At 38.1% G+C, this 16038-nt stretch overlaps 1 protein-coding gene across 6 annotated transcripts in view; it reads left to right on the top strand.

The window, feature by feature from the left end:
• The window catches only part of SLC44A5 (solute carrier family 44 member 5), a 374891-nt gene that overhangs the window by 1641 nt on the left and 357212 nt on the right, over window positions 1–16038 (top strand). For 2 of the 6 annotated variants that reach the window (XM_045477884.1, XM_045477878.1), the window contains exon 1: window positions 13136–14119. The exons of 1 other annotated variant lie outside the window; for it this stretch is intronic. The gene's annotated coding sequence lies outside the window, so the exon portion shown is untranslated. Of the gene's footprint in view, window positions 1–3741; window positions 3974–4547; window positions 4642–13135; window positions 14120–16038 lie in introns of those variants that run through there. 3 more of the 6 variants (XM_045477880.1, XM_045477879.1, XM_045477881.1) reach the window with 3 other exon arrangements.

The following is a 16038-nucleotide window of genomic DNA, read 5'->3' as shown; positions in this document are numbered from 1 at the left end:
CTTATTGGAAAGGGCTTAAAACCATGATCCTTAATCTTTTGGAAGATGTTACTACAAAACACCGGGGTTCTGTTTGAAACTGTAATATATGTATAATAATTTTCTTGCAATGTATTTTCTTTAAAATATTACAGTTCCTGTAAAATAGAAAAGGTCTTAAGCCTGAATTTTTTTTCTTCCAATGAATCAGTACATATTTAAAGTGGTAGATGACTAAAGGAAGAATGAGAGAATATACCCATCTACAATTTCCTTACCATAATATCAGATCATTACTCTAAACCAAGATTGACAAGGTGCATTAGTTGCACTTTTGGTTAGCTCCTTTTTTATGGAACCATATGGCATGATGAGCGAAACAGAAGGACTGTTTTTCAGCATTGCTGATGGGACTATCCATTGGCAGGAATACGTTTCATACCCACCCCAAACCTTGCGATTGTAAATGGTCCATGAACAGTGGAAAAAATTTTACAGTACATGGCAGCTAGAGTTGGTCTTACTCTTGAAATTAATCTGGGCAGAAGCACAAAAAATACAAAAGAGACCAAATTAATGAGAAGTGAACTAGTATAAGAGGTTTGATGAAAAAGACACCTCCTCTTTAGTTCCTCCCCACCCCCCCCCAAAAAAAACACCAAGAAGTTTTTGTTTTGGATGCCAAGATAGGATTGTGTGTATTTCCTTACATTTAATTTGATAGTGAAATAATTGAAGAATAGAGGTTAATAGAGTTTTGTCATTTAAGTGTTAATAGTTCCTCTGGAAGAATTAAAAATCAAGCTTTCCTAGTATGTATGGTTTCAAGAAATTTCATTGCAGTTTTTAAAAATAAGGTTTTCTTATACTACATGTTTTCCTTAAAGGGAAAGTTATGTTATTTAGCGCTTACTGATTTGTGGGTATTTTTTTCCCCTCTCTACTAATGTTGGGTTTCTTTTTTAAAAACCAGTTTATTTAATAATTCTTAGAAGGAAAGATGCCCCCCCCCCCACCTTTTTTTAATCCTTGGAGTTTCACTTTAGCAAAGCAGGTTTAGTGGTGATACTTTATAGATAACAAAAGCAAGCCCAGAAAGTTGTAACCCATTGACTTGCCTCAATTTTTCCTTTTAAGAGAAGATCTCTACAAAAGCATTTGACTGCAGGCTTGCTGAACTGCTTGCTCTCAGACATCTGCTTCTAAGTTACAACCAGCTAAATAGGGACTGCCTGGTAGAAAACCAAACTGTTAAATTGCTAGCCTTTTTCTTTCTTTCGGCAGCCTGCTCAGGTAAACTTTGCAGGATAATAAACCATAGGTTTAACAATATTCTATGCTGTGTTGGTTATCATCTTAGGAAAGCTGCTTCTCTGCTTAGCTACACTGCATGGGGGAAGAGATCATTTGTTGGAGCATGTGACAGGCAAGTTGCTCATTGGCTTCTGAAGTCCTAGCAATAGACGCTACATACCTAGAACAGACAGAAATTGGCCAAAGGGAAATGTAATTTCTTAACACCGACAGAAGAATAAGATGAGTTCGCCATATTTCTCAGGGAATACTGACATTAATTTGTGATACCTCATCAAAAGGACAGCTTTTCAAAGAGGGAAATGGAATATTTATCAATCCAATATTAATAATATTTTGTTAAAAAGTGCTGTAGTCCATGATCAATCAAAGTCTTACAAACACAAGTTAGTTACATTAGTTATGGTGATATTAAACACTGCTCCCCTCCTTTCCAATATTAGTATAGGATTTCTCAATTATTTAAGTTTATTGGTTAAATTATGCTTGGATTCATCTTCATGCATTCATTCAGCACATATTTACTGAGTACTGGATATGTATCAGGTCTGTGCAAAACACTAGGGACACAGTGATGAACGTGATGGACAATGAAGAGTACATTAATAAGGGACCTAGAAGGAGCAGGTAAACAAATACATGAACAGGAAAATTTCACAATGATAATAACATGAAGAAAATAAAATAGGACTAACAAACAAAGGGAAAAAAAAAAAAAGAGAGACAAACCAAGAAATAGACTCTTTTTTTTTTTTAATTTTTTTTTTCAGCGTTTATTTATTTTTGGGACAGAGAGAGAGTATGAACGGGGGAGGGGCAGAGAGAGAGGGAGACACAGAATCGGAAACAGGCTCCAGGCTCTGAGCCATCAGCCCAGAGCCCGACGCGGGGCTCGAACTCACGGACCGCGAGATCGCGACCTGGCTGAAGTCGGACGCCCAACCGACTGCGCCACCCAGGCGCCCCAAGAAATAGACTCTTGACTATAGAGAACAAACTGATGTTACCAGAGGGAAGGGTGGGTGGGGGGATGGGTGAAATCGGTGATGGGGATTAAAGAGTACAAATCATGGAAAAAAAAAAAAAAAGAAAGAAAATAAGATGATGTGCTAGAAAGCGATTGTATGGTTACTTTAGATTATCTGAAGAGGTGACATTTGAGCTGGGAACCAAATGAAGTAAAATTTGCATGCCAAGTACTGAAACATAGCAGTCTTAAGGCAGGAATGAGGTTGCAGTTTGACATGTTCAAGTACAGAAGGAAAGCTGGTTTGGCTGGAATGTAAGATCTGAGGTAGAGACAGGTAGGGAGAAGCCAGATCTTTCTGACCCTAATCAGGATTACACATTTTATTTTAACTGCAGTGGGAAGCCAACTGGATGGATGCTCATTAGATGTTTGGGATTATATTCTTATCCTTAAGGATGATTTTAGAGAGAACAGCTTTCATATGTTGGGGAGCAAGAATAATTCCTGTCTCTTCAAAGGTCCTCCTAGCTGGACTAAGAAATAAATTGATCTGAGACAGATTAACAGGAGAAAATCAAATTTAATAGATGCATAGACATGGGAAGTCCAAAGACAACCAGGCAAAATGAGCTATCTGTTACTCTGAACTAAGGAGAAGGTGGGTAGAGGTCTGGGATTTCAGAGGAAAGGAATGCGTTTCACAGGGTGATAAGAAGAGCGGATGTTTGGTAATTAGATGTTTGTCATACCATACAGATGGCTCACTCCAATAAAATCTATTCCTATTAATAACCCTTATTCTGGGAAAGACCCCCCAATTTAGATTCTTTGGTGTGGTTAAGGGAGGGACAAAATTTTCTTTTGAGCGGGCAGGGTCTCAAGTGCCTTCAGCTCAAATTAATCTATATGCCAAAGTGGCACATTGTGTGTGTGTGTGTGTGTGTGTGTGTGTGTGTGTGTGTGTGTGTATAGGGGTGGTCTGTCCTGAACCCCTACATGTACATCAACTTCTTAGGCCAAGTGAAGCAACCCAATGAACTTCACTTTTCTTTTTTTTTTTTTAATGTTTATTTTTGAGAGAGAGACAGAGTGCGAGTGGAGGAAGGGGCAGAGAGAGAAGGAAACACAGAATCAGAAGCAGGAGTCATCACAGAATGTGGGGCTCAAACCCACAAACTGTGAGATCATGACCTGAGCTGAAGACAAGCTCTCAACCAACTGAGCCACCCAGGTGCCCCTGAACTTCACTTTTCTGAAAGGTCTAGTTATACTCAAGTGTCCTCTCTACTACTTACCAAAATACCTACAATATTTTGTGCTGAGATATTGATAGCGTTTCTAGAAATTTCTGATTGAAAAACAATTTTAAAGAGAATGTGGTAAAGATTATCAGGTTAGTTACCCACCTAGCAAGCCTCTCAAAGAAATTAGATCTTTGGAAAAACATATTGTAATGTTAGAAAGGAGAATTATAAAAAGTCTGGAACATGACTGACTGTGCAGTGGGCAGAATGTGGAAGGCAGTGGGAGGGATTCCTAGGAAACAGAATGGAGTCCATGAAAGAAGAATGTTGGTGGGAAAGGAGACGTAGGAAAGCCTCTAAGACAACATCAGCCAATTCATGATTTTGCCAAGAGACGCAGAAGCCTGATGTGAGGGTGTTCCAAAAGAAACACTCTAATTCAAGCACAAAGGAAGTTCAAATCAGGGTACCTTTATGCTTTTGACTGATCTTTTACTTGTGAAGCATTTATAACAATAAAAGCATACAGGCTTTTAAAAGATAGCTTTGATTTTATTAATCATTCTTAGGTTGTTCTTATGGATTACAAATCTTACAGATGAAAGCAGCATGAAATAATTAATGATAAAAACTGCCATTTGTTGGAGGTAGCCGCTTGACAGCTAGGTAACAGGGAGAGTGGCTCTTGGGTCTCTGATCTTACTGTGGAGATGTTGGCAGGGGGAAAATGGGGTCTGTTGGATGATTTTCTGCTCCCTGAGCATTTGTGACTAGAAAGTGCCATGGTACTTATGGAAGATATAATTATTTTGAAGCTCTCCACTGCCTTCTTCTACATCCAAACTGCTTCTTTGCCAAGGATTAACAATGAGAATATACTAAGAATTTTTATAGCTTCAGGGCTTTGTTTAGCCCCCTCCTTCTCTTTTTTTGTACTCCAAGTCTCTCTTTTGAGTCTAGCAAGGCTGGTATACCTCAAGGATTATGTAACTAAGGATGAATCTGGCCCTTAGTGATACTGTAACACAATGTGTTTATGACATCATCTCTTTTCCATACTACTGACAGTCATAGTATGTTTGAGTTAGAAAAAATTCTCAGAGTTCATAGAGTTATTGGAGGAATGAGAAAGAGGTGAGTGCTGCTGCGACATATGAATAGTCTATGTAAGGAATTTGGTTAAGATTATTATTTGTGAATACATATTCTATATAAGCCAAGATTTATATCTTTAAAAACATTTTTTTAATGTTTATTTATTTTTGAGAGAGAGAGAGACAGAGTGCAAGCAGGGGAGGGGCAGAGAGAGAGGGAGACGCAGAATCTGAAGCAGACTCCAGGCTCTGAGCTGTTAGCACAGAGCCTGATGTGGGGCTCGAACTCATGAACCGTGAGATCATGACCTGAGCTGAAGCCAGTTGCTCAACTGACTGAGCCACCCAGGTGCCTCTCCAAGATTTATATCTTGGTTGCGTATGTTTATATGTATACATGCATGTATATTATTAGATTATATTATATATTATTATATGCATGTATACGTATATAATTTAAGTCAAGACATATATGTCTTGTTATATATAATTATATATATAATAAGATATAATTATATAATTTATATCAAGACATATATATCTTGAATTTGATCAAGTTTACTCTTTGTAAAGGCATTCTACATAATTGAAGATATATATCTTGATACATATAAAATAGAGCTCAGTTCCCAATTTATATTCACACATCACTCTTTATACATGTGAATGAATATTATCTGCATTTTGCATATGAGGAAATTGAGATACAAAGACATTAGGTGCTTTCTTGAGGTCTAAGAGTAAATTGTGTACTCTGGATAGAGGCATAAGCAAGCCCTGTGACTCTTTTTCCTCTGTCTATGTCCAATATTTTAATATCTGTTCATTTTCCTCAGGGTTAATCAACTCTAACATAGAAAAGTAGATCCTCAAGTTTTTTTTCCCCTGCTGAATCAAGAGCATGATATATCTTCTTATATTTTCCTCAGAAGTGTCACAACTTTATTGTTTGCAATCCACTTTTAAAATTAGAAATGGGGGTCAGTTAAGCATCTGACTCTTGATTTCGGGTCAGGTTATGGTCTCACAGTTTGTGGGTTCAAGTCCCGCATATGGCTCTGCGCTGACAGCCCTGGGCCTGCTTGGGATTCTCTCTCCCTCTCTTTCTGCCCCTCCCCACTTGCGCACACTCTCTCTTTCTCTCTCTCTCAAAATAAATAAACTTAAACAAATTAAATTAAAAATACATTGCTAAGGTGATAGAGATGAGGAGGCAAAGCAAGGTGAATAAAGGATCTCACGTTTTGAAGTGATGTAAACAGAAATGATGCATCCTAGTCAACTCTAAGATAGATCAGGATTATTTTGTCATTTATATGTGAAGCCATTTGACTGTGGTGGTAGCCAGCTTTCAGGATGGCCTCAATGTTCTTTGCCTACTGGTATTCACACCCTACATTCTCCTTTCACACACTGAATCTGGGCTGACCCGTGTAACCAGTAAAGTACAGTAGAAGGCTATATTGTACATAAAGGCATGTGGCTTCTGCCTTGCTCTTGTGTATCCTTTGCTCTCTTATATTGCTTACTTTGGGGAAAACCAGCTGCCATGTTGTGAAAACATTCAAGCATCCCTGTAGAGAGGCCCATGTGGGAAGGAGCTGAGGCCACCTGCTGAGAGCCAGCCATATAAGGGATCTACCTTGGAAACAGATCCTCCAGCCCAGTTAAGCCTTCAGTTTTCCCTTGCTCAGTCAACATCTGACTGAACTTTATGATACCCCAACCCAGAACTGCCCAACCAAGCTGCTTCTGGATTCCTGTGTCACAGAAACTGTGAGGGATAATAAATGGTTACTATTGTGGTAAGCCACTAAATCTGGGGGTAATTTGTTACATAGCATTAGATAATGAATACATATGTGTTTCATTACTTTTGTGCTTCTATCTTAGGAGATAGAGACCCTCTCAGTGGTGTGTGTGTGTGTGTGTGTGTGTGTGTGTGTGTATATATATATATTAGGGAGATGTGTATGGAAGAATGTGTTTTTTTTTTTTTTTGAAAACCCTCTACTATAATGGGATTAATTTACTTATTTATACAGTTATTCTAGGGCTTCTCCTGTACCCTATCTGCCACTTTCAGTCACCTGAGATTAAAAGGAACACTCTGATTTACAATTTTCCTTGCTAATATCAGCACTGGCCTTAAATTTTAGCCCACTGTCTTACTTTAGTGAGCTTACTTTAGTGAATTGGACTGAAAACCTCAAGTTCTTTTTTCTGTTTTCCTTGAGTTCTTTTTAGCAGCCTGTTTCCTCTCCTTTTTTTTTTTTTTTTTTTTTTTTTGGTCCTCATCCCTAGCTCCTTTGTTTCACTTATTTTGGAACATACTTCCAACTAGAAGCCCCAACAAACTAGACATCAGAGTGATAAACAGGACATAAAAGTCCTAAAATCCCCCAAACAGCCCATGATTTCACAGATCCCCAAACTGAAAAGGCAGAAAGTCCCTTAAAACCTAAAATCTTCCAATAAAAACCCCTCCTAAGTTCTATTTATCTGTTCCTTTCTACCAAAAGGAGATCCTTCTCCCTCCCAGGCCAACTAGTGCTTTGATGTATGACCAGGAAAATGAGAAAAAGGATCGAGAAAAAAAAGAATGCTGCCATCCCTTTTACTTCAGGATGGGATATTTGTGCACTTTATTTAATTCATTCATTTGACAAATATAAGTTGTATGCTTACTCTGTGCTAGGCACAATTCTGAGGGACTTACCAGAAAAAAAATGGAGCTGTGGTCAGGTTTACATTCTAGATAGGGAAGACAGACAATGGAAAATAAACAATTAGCAAATTGTTGATATTTAAAATTGAAAAGTGTTGTGAAAAAAAGAAAAAAAATTATTCATGGTGAGGGGGATTTGCAACACTGGTAACAGGATGATGGAGAGGTCATTTGTAAGTAGGAATATGATGGTTAGGCTAGGCCTAATTGAAAGGCAATAGTGAAGAAGATGAAGTAGTTATTCATGGCAGGACAATAACCTTCCAGAAAGTGAGAAAAGCCAGTGCAAAGACCCAAAGTTTGGCATATATCTGGAATATCTGATAAACACAAAGGAGGCTGAGTGGAGTTAGAGAGGAGAATAGAAATAGGAAAGGGGTCAGGACAATGAGACAGGACCTCTAGACAATTTAGACAATATAAAGGACGAGTTGGGAGTGCCTGGTTGGTTTGGTTGGTGGAGCATGAGACTTTTGATCTTGGAGTCATGAGTTTAAGCCCCACATTGGGCACAGAGATTACTTTTGAAAAAAGATCATTTGCTTATTAATAAAATAAAACAAGGGCTTCAGCCCTGAATGAAATGGAGCACCACTGCAAGTTTTTAACAGAAGAGTAATGTGCTATGACTTACATTTTATTATTTTATGAATTTTTAAAAATATATATTTTTAATTTTAACTTTTTTATTTTAGAGAGAGAGCACACACAAGTGAGGGAGAGAGGTGGAGGGAGGGAGGGATGGAGGGAGGGAGGGAGAGAGAGAGGGAGAATCCCAAGCAAGCTCCATGCTCAGTGTGGAGCCTGATGTGGGGCTCAATCCCATGACCCTGGGATCATGACCTGAGCCAAAATCAAGAGTCAGATGGATGCTCAACCAACTGAGCCACCCAGGTGCCCCAGATATGACTTACATTTTAAAAGAATTGTTGTGACTCCTGTGTTGAGAATATCCTATAGGGGCAAGGAGAGAAGCTGGAAGACCAGTAATGAGATGTTTGCAGTATTTCAGTTGAGAGGTGCTGGTGGCATTAGCATGGCAGCAGTGAAGGACATGGGAAGTGAAAGGATACTGAATGTATTTTGAAGTGAAGCTAATATGGTTTCCTGAATTAACCGTATGTGGAAGGTGAGAGAAAGCTAGGTGTTATGGATGATTGCACAGTTTTTGGCCTGAGCAACTAACAGGATGGGGTTGCCATCAAAGGGTGTTAGAAAGTTGTGGGTGGGGCAAGTTTAGGGGGAAGGATCGGGAACTCACTTTTGGACACATCTGGGTTTGAAACATTTATTTGATATTCAAGTGGAGGTGACAAGCAGGAAGTTGGATATACGAGTCTGGGAGAGAGGCAGTTTGGGAGTCATCAGCACATAGGTGGTGTTTAAGAGCCTGGACTGCATGACTCACTAGGAAGTGAGTGCAGATGGAAATAAATTATCTGAGCCCAGGATTGTTGCATTATTAAGAGAAAGGGGAGAAGAGGAGGAAACTAGTAAAGGAGATTGAAAAAGAGCAACCAGTGAGTAAGGAGGAAATCAAGAGAGTGTGGAGTTCTGGAGCCAAGGGAGAAATTGTGCAAAGGAAGAGAGGAGTAATCAACTGTGTCATATGCTGCTGCTAAGTGAAGTATGATGAGAGCTTAGAAATGGCCACAGGATTTATTAATGTGAAGGTCACTGCAAACCCGGACAAGGGTGGTTTAACTGTAGTGGTGGCAGTGATGGTCTGAATGGAACAGGTTAAAAGAGATGGGAGGAGATTAGAGATGACTTAGTTAACTCTTAACGGGTGTTTTGGCAAAGGGAGCAAAGAAAAGGTGCTGTGGCTGGGGTGGGAAAAGCAGCGGAGAAGAGAATTTGATTTTCTTAACATCTGAGAAATAATAGCAGATTTTGTTCCTTGTCGTGTGTTACTGTGTGCTTTTTGTCTTTGACCTCTCTTACTCTTTTACTTTATGGCTGCTTTTCATGACAGTTTCCTGGGGAGGTAAGGAAGAATTTGTGTAGAATGACTTTATTTCATTTCTTTTTCTTTTTCTTTCTTTAAATATACTATCTTAAAAATGAGCCTGGGTGGCTCATTCAGTTAAGTCTCCGACTTCAGCTCAGATCATGATCTCCTGGTTCATGGGTTCAAGCCTCGCATGGGGCTCACTGCTGTCAGCATGGACATAGGTGTCATCCTGTCTCCTTCTCTTTTCGCCCCTTTCCCGCTCTCATTCTCTCTCTCTCAAAATAAATAAATAAATATTTAAGAAATATTGAATATAGCATTAAAAGAGGTGTATCAATGGACCTCCAGGTGAAATATTTAATAAAATATGCCACAATAGGAGAAAGTTGCCAGAAGAGAAAGGTTTATCAGTCATTGTGTTGCTGGCTGCAGTAGTCTATCCTCTCAGGTGGAAGGCTCAAAAGAACTAAAGAAAATTTAAAAAATACTGTAGTTCTTGACCAGATGCACTTCTGCAGTGACTGTGGGCAATCTCACAGTCACGACTGGGGTAATGCTATTGGGATCTAGTGAGTAGAGACCAGGGATGCTACTAAACATTCCATAATGCCCAGGACAGTCCCTACAGCAAAGCCTGATCTGGTTTGAACTGTCAGTAGCACTGAGGTTGCAAAATTCTGGGTTAGCCCCATCATTTTTCCATTCTTCCAGAGAGAGACTAGGAAGCTACTTCTGAAAGAGGAATCCAGAAGAGCTGGCTTTACCTATCTCATCTTCTATGTTTAGACAAGGCACAATTTTTTTAACAATAATTAGGGTTCAAACTAAAAATATTTCATTTTTTTGTTGGTTTGTTCTCTCTTTGTCCTTGCCTTTCTCCTTCCTTCTGGTGGTTGCCATTGCATATTGCAGTTTTTTTAATAAACTTAGGCAGTTGCTCATTAGGGCTCACATTATTAAAGAAGCATTGAAATCATAGTAAAAATTTTGTTGTTCAGTTGAGGAACAACAATTTCACATTGCTGAATCCTGTTCTGCATCTGTCTGAATATTTTGTGAAACACAGGATCAGGAACACAATGCTTTGTTAAGTTTTAGCTCTCTCTCTCTCTTTAATGTGAAAGGATGAGTAGCCTCCCAGATTACTTTTTTGTGGCTTCTTCTGGCCACTAGGACTTTAGTGGAGAGCTGCACTCTTACTAATCCTATCAGATAAGGAAGACTCTGACCAAAGTCAGGACTGGTCCTAAGTGCTAGAGCAATTTTCCTGTAGGATCAAAACTAATACAGCACTATATGTTAATTATATTAGAATTGAAAAATAATAATAAAATAAAAATTTTAAAAAGTATTGCCATATTCACTGTGTAAATTATCTTTCAAAATCCAGTTTTATAAGAAGCAATTAAAATGTATGCATTTGGAGAACTTACAGGACAGGTTCTTTGTATAAATTTTGTAGCTCATTGGCTTGTGTTTCAGTGTTCAAATCCAGAGACACCCCCTCCCCACTGAAAATATAAGATTTTGAAATTGACCGTACAATTTTATTAAAAATTTATTATCACTCCATGTTTGCCTCACCAAAAAAACTCGAAAGTCATTTTAAAGTTTATCCTACGATAAAAATATTAGATAAAAAAATAAAAAGTCATAAAATGAAAAAAGAAATACTATGGAAGCTATTTAATAGATATTCATACTTTACAAATTCAAGTATTAATAGCATTTTTCAGTTTGAATTAAGCTCTTTTTCTTCTTATTCACTGATCTCCGCCTCTTATTCACAGTTCTTTTGTTTGGCTGCAGAAGAATGTCATTATATTCTTTTCCCATGGCAATGACATTGATTCTGCTGATTTAACACCTTTACTATAGTGAAAGAGTATTAGTGAATAAAGAAGGACCATTATGTTGTTTAAGAAAGTTTTTGCTCATAAATAAATGTGTCCAGGGGCGCCTGGGTGGCGCAGTCGGTTAAGCGTCCGACTTCAGCCAGGTCACGATCTCGCGGTCCGTGAGTTCGAGCCCCGCGTGGGGCTCTGGGCTGATGGCTCAGAGCCTGGAGCCTGTTTCCGATTCTGTGTCTCCCTCTCTCTCTGCCCCTCCCCCATTCATGCTCTGTCTCTCTCTGTCCCAAAAATGAATAAACGTTGAAAAAAATAAAAAAAAAATAAAAAAAAAAATAAATGTGTCCAGAGATATCTTAGCTGTTTGAGGTAGAATAGACTTGAAGTTACAAAGAATAGCATTGGGATCTACCTCTTTTCTCATCTTCTTAACCACTAAGAAAGTCTGACATTGAAATGTATACTTTGTAAAACTTTGTGGAAACTCTAAATTGAATAATTACCACACTGCCACACATAAACTTTTATTTAATGATCTGTAGAAACAACACAAAGACTAAAGGACGTAGGCTTCACATACCTAATTCTAAGATCAAGACTCTGTTTTAACTTCTGTAAATTCTCACTACCTGGTCCTGAATTAATGCCCTAAGTATGATGAAGAAACAAATTAATAGATTATACACAAGTATATGTGGGTCAGAAGAAGCATGTAACCTTTTTAACCTACTTGGGAAAATCCATTTTCAAGTTTGGGGCAGCATTAAATGGTAGAAAGTGATATAAATTAGAAATAATTTACTAAAGCAAGTGTTTGAGAAATTCTAATGGGCATTTTAAAAAGCTAATTGCTTACAGTAAAAGGACTGAAATGAGTATTTAGAATTTTTGTGAGTCTAGACTTCCTTTCCATTATTTGGTCCTATTTAATGGGTTTATACTACATCTTGTATTTTTGAAAACTGGTTTTTTTTTTTTTTTTTTTTTTTTTTAACATGGAAGCAGAAAAATCTTGAGAATTGCCATTGTTAGACCAGTGGTTCAATAATCATCAAGACCTTGGGGATGGGAAAGTGGTTAGATGGCGTTCTTTTTTCTTTTTTCTTTTCTTTTTTTTTTTTTTTTGAAGTTTATTTATTTATTTTTGAGAAAGAGTGCAAGCTGGAGAGGGGCAGAGAGAGAGAGAGAGAGAGAGAGAGAGAGAGAGTGAGAGAGAGAGAGGGAGAGAGAGAGAATCCCAAGCAGGCTCTGCTAACAGCTAGAGAGCCTGGTGGGGCTCAATCTCATGAACCATGAGATCAAGATGTGGACCAAAATCAAGAGTCGGAAGCTCAACTGAGATACCCAGGCACTCCAGATGGTGTTCTTGAGTAATTTTATGGGAGGACTCTTTAGGAGGGATTTCCTGAATAAACATGTAGTCCTTTCATTCCTTTAGATATGCTAAAACTTTTTCTTGGAATCAGCCAGTCCTTGAAATAGCTCCTTATCCAGCTTGTGCTATTTTGGCCCCCCATAGAAGTGCTTTTGCTGATTTGTGCTTAGCTGTTGTAACACTGACTGATCTTGAGATACTTGACATCATATTAAGTTTCCAGATGTTATTTCTTGTGCTGATCACTGTTTTACAGAGTATCTGTGTTGTGAGTATCTGATGGAGAAGTTTCTCTGAAATGTCATTAACTAACGATGGATAAAGTGAGTCATAGAACTCATGATGTCTCTCACTAGGGGTGGACAGCTAGGAAGCTTGGAACTGAGTCTGAGTCCCGTTCTTGCTCAAGACTATGAGATCATAAGTCATTCACTTATGGGTTTATTTTGTTTCTCATCGTCTCTCTTTATATATTTTGTTTTGTTGAATTGTATGTATTTTTAGAAACTATTTTATTTGTTTTTAAGTTTATTTATTTATTTTGAGAGAGACAGAGAGAGCATGAGCAGGGGAGGAGCAGAGAGAGAGGGAGAGAGAAAATCCCAAGCAGGCTCCACGCTGAGACTGATGCATGGCTGGAACTCAAGAAACTGTGAGATACTGACCTAAGCCAAAATAGACTTGGATGCTCAACCCATTGAGCTACCCCAGTACCCCTAGAAACTATTGTAAATCTTCTTTGAAACAAGGTGAATTATAAACAAATTAATATTGGCTGAGACTAAATCCCTAGAAGTTAAATAATCTACTCAAATTATAAACTAGTAATTTGCAGAACTTTCATTTAAACCTAGATGTAGCCCCAAATAATTTTGTACATACGATAGAACACTGAAAAAGTTTTAGGAAACAAATCATCCTATGGTCTTCACCACCACCATTTTTTTTTTGCATCTATTCTTTGTTGATGTATAATTTTGCATAACTGCAATTTTATTTTATGGCATCTTTATCCACCTAGTTTTACAAGTTGAGAATCTGAAGTTATCCTTGATTCTTTTTCCATGCCTCTACTCAGCCCTGATCAAGTCAGTCACTATTATTGATCCTAAGTATCTACTTTTCTGTAATTCAGAAATATAATTGAGTACTCATCATTGCTAGTATGGATTGAACCACCTATACACTAACGGGTCTCCTCATGTTTAGTTTTACATCACCTCTAATTATTTTTTTTTACATTGCAAATCTGATACTCCTACAAGGCAAATCTGATCGCTCCACATCCCTAAAATTCAATAATGGCTCTCCATTACCTACCCAGGATAAAAACAAGGCATACAAGGCTTTCTAGGATCTGACCCATGATTACCTTTTCTGCTTCATCTCCCACCACTTTCTGCATCTATTCTAAGCTTAAAGATCTTACCATTCTAACACTGAGGACCACACACATTCTTTTATACTTCTCTTTGTTATACTAGATTTTTTGGTAATGCTGAAAAATCTCTTTTTATCCATCAGGCCTCAACACAAATGTCACTACTTTCTCTATGAAACTTCCCCCATCTTCCTCTCTGGCACTGCCCTGCCCCTACCCTACAGGCACAGGTAAGCATTTCCTCTTTAGGGCTACCAGACATATTGCACATGCTTCCATTAGTGCTCCTAGATGGATTTAAAATGTTGAGTCCATCTCCTTTCTCAGTCTTCCTGTGGGTCTTTAGCTTTACCACCAAAGAACCAGCTTTACCAAAAAGAACCAAAAATCTGACAAAATCAGTAGCTTAACATCCAGGGTCAGAGTGTCACTGTCGCTGATGCCTGCCTCCCACTCTTCTGGTGACACTATCAGGCAGTTTCAGGCCAGCCAGTCTGTACTTGGTGCCTGGGAGAACAGCACCCTATTCTCAAGCCTGTTGTCTAGAAACTCTCTGCTCTTTCCTAAGGTTTCTTTCAGTCTTTCTGTATCTTGACTTAGTTTTCTTGGGTCAAACCTGGCTTTGGTTAGGTTGTAATGTGCCTGGATTTGGACCTGAGTTTTAGTGGATTGCAACAAAGGACTGCTACCTCATGGTGCCTGGGATTTGCCATGTGCCCATTGGCTATCCCCTTCTCTAGGTCCCTCCACAGATACCCACTACTAGGCCATGAGCATCCCTCCTTGAGGGTCCTGATTATATAAAATGTCTGGTGTAACTCTGGGCATGTCACAGAGACTAAATGAATATATTATTGAATAAATCAAATATACATATTTATATTTTATATATTCTTCTTAATTTTAATGGTTTAATGATAATTGCATTGTGTTAACATAAATAACATAATCAACTGAATTTTCTAGGATTTCTCTACAAATATAGTGGTTTAATAAACATCTGTCCCTGTGTGTGTATGTATGTGCGTGTTTACTGTGTTGAACTATGTCTTTAGGTTAAAGAGACCCAGTAGCATCTAAGTCTAAAAAGTTAAGTGTGGCCCATGAAAAGGAAAGTGAATTTGTAATTAATATATCTAGGGAATTGTACTGATTAGTTAGTAGAAGATCTGATGTTAGCTCCAAATTGTAACAGTCTTATCTTGTAATAATGTTATAAATTATCAGAAAGTTCACTAGAAAGTTATTCCAAGGTCTGATATGTACTAATAGCTTGAGTTCTAAGAAAAAAAGGTACAGAAGAAAGTGGTGCTAAATTATCTTCCTTTAACCAGAACTCCTAAGGTTTATATACTCATTTTTCTTTTTGTCCTATTCTTCCTTTATTGACAGTACATTTTCACATGAATATGAAATTAAACTTTAAACATCTTAAAGTAGAGGCAACTAAATCTTTATCTTGGTATCTAACAGTAAGTGTTCATTAATAATTAGCTGAATGAATAGATGAGTGAATTTTGGGATGTCGTTCTTCTGCAATGAATGGATACAGTTCTTGTTCCTGCCACTGAACTGAGACCATAGATAGAATTCAGAGCAGGTGTTGCTGTTCCCGTATGTGGTAGGAATGGTTCCCCAGACCATGTCTGAGTAATCCATAATGTGAATCTATTTCTGGATTATCAGGAACTGTTACTGTTTTTATTTCTTTAAGACTTCAAATAGGGAACTATTCAACTCATCAAAAGTTTTTTATTGTGGGGGCTCCTGGGTGGCTCAGTTGGTTAAGTGTACATACTCCTGATTTTGGCTCAGGTCATGATGCCAGGGTAATAGTTCCAAGCTGAGTGTGAAGCCTGCTTAGGATTCTCTCTCTCCCCCTCTCTCTTTGCCCCTTGCCCAGCTCGCTCATGGTCTTTCTCTCTCTTTCTCTAAAATAAAAAATTTTTAAAGTTTTTTTTATTGTAGAAAAAGTTGATTCCATGATCTACAGGGAATAAATAACTTCTGGGTCAGGCCCTTTGAGATGTTTTTGAAACACTGAGAATCCGGTATGTTTAGACAGGAAAATTCTGATTTAAAAATATAGATGATGGGATGAGGGTGGTGAATAAAGCATGAAAGGCTGCCCTTAGGCAATGTCTTTTCC

Source organism: Leopardus geoffroyi, chromosome C1, assembly GCF_018350155.1.
Source record: "Leopardus geoffroyi isolate Oge1 chromosome C1, O.geoffroyi_Oge1_pat1.0, whole genome shotgun sequence".
Lineage (NCBI taxonomy): Eukaryota > Metazoa > Chordata > Mammalia > Carnivora > Felidae > Leopardus > Leopardus geoffroyi.
Note: the sequence above shows the minus strand (reverse complement) of the source record. Positions and strands in the feature narration are given on the sequence as shown.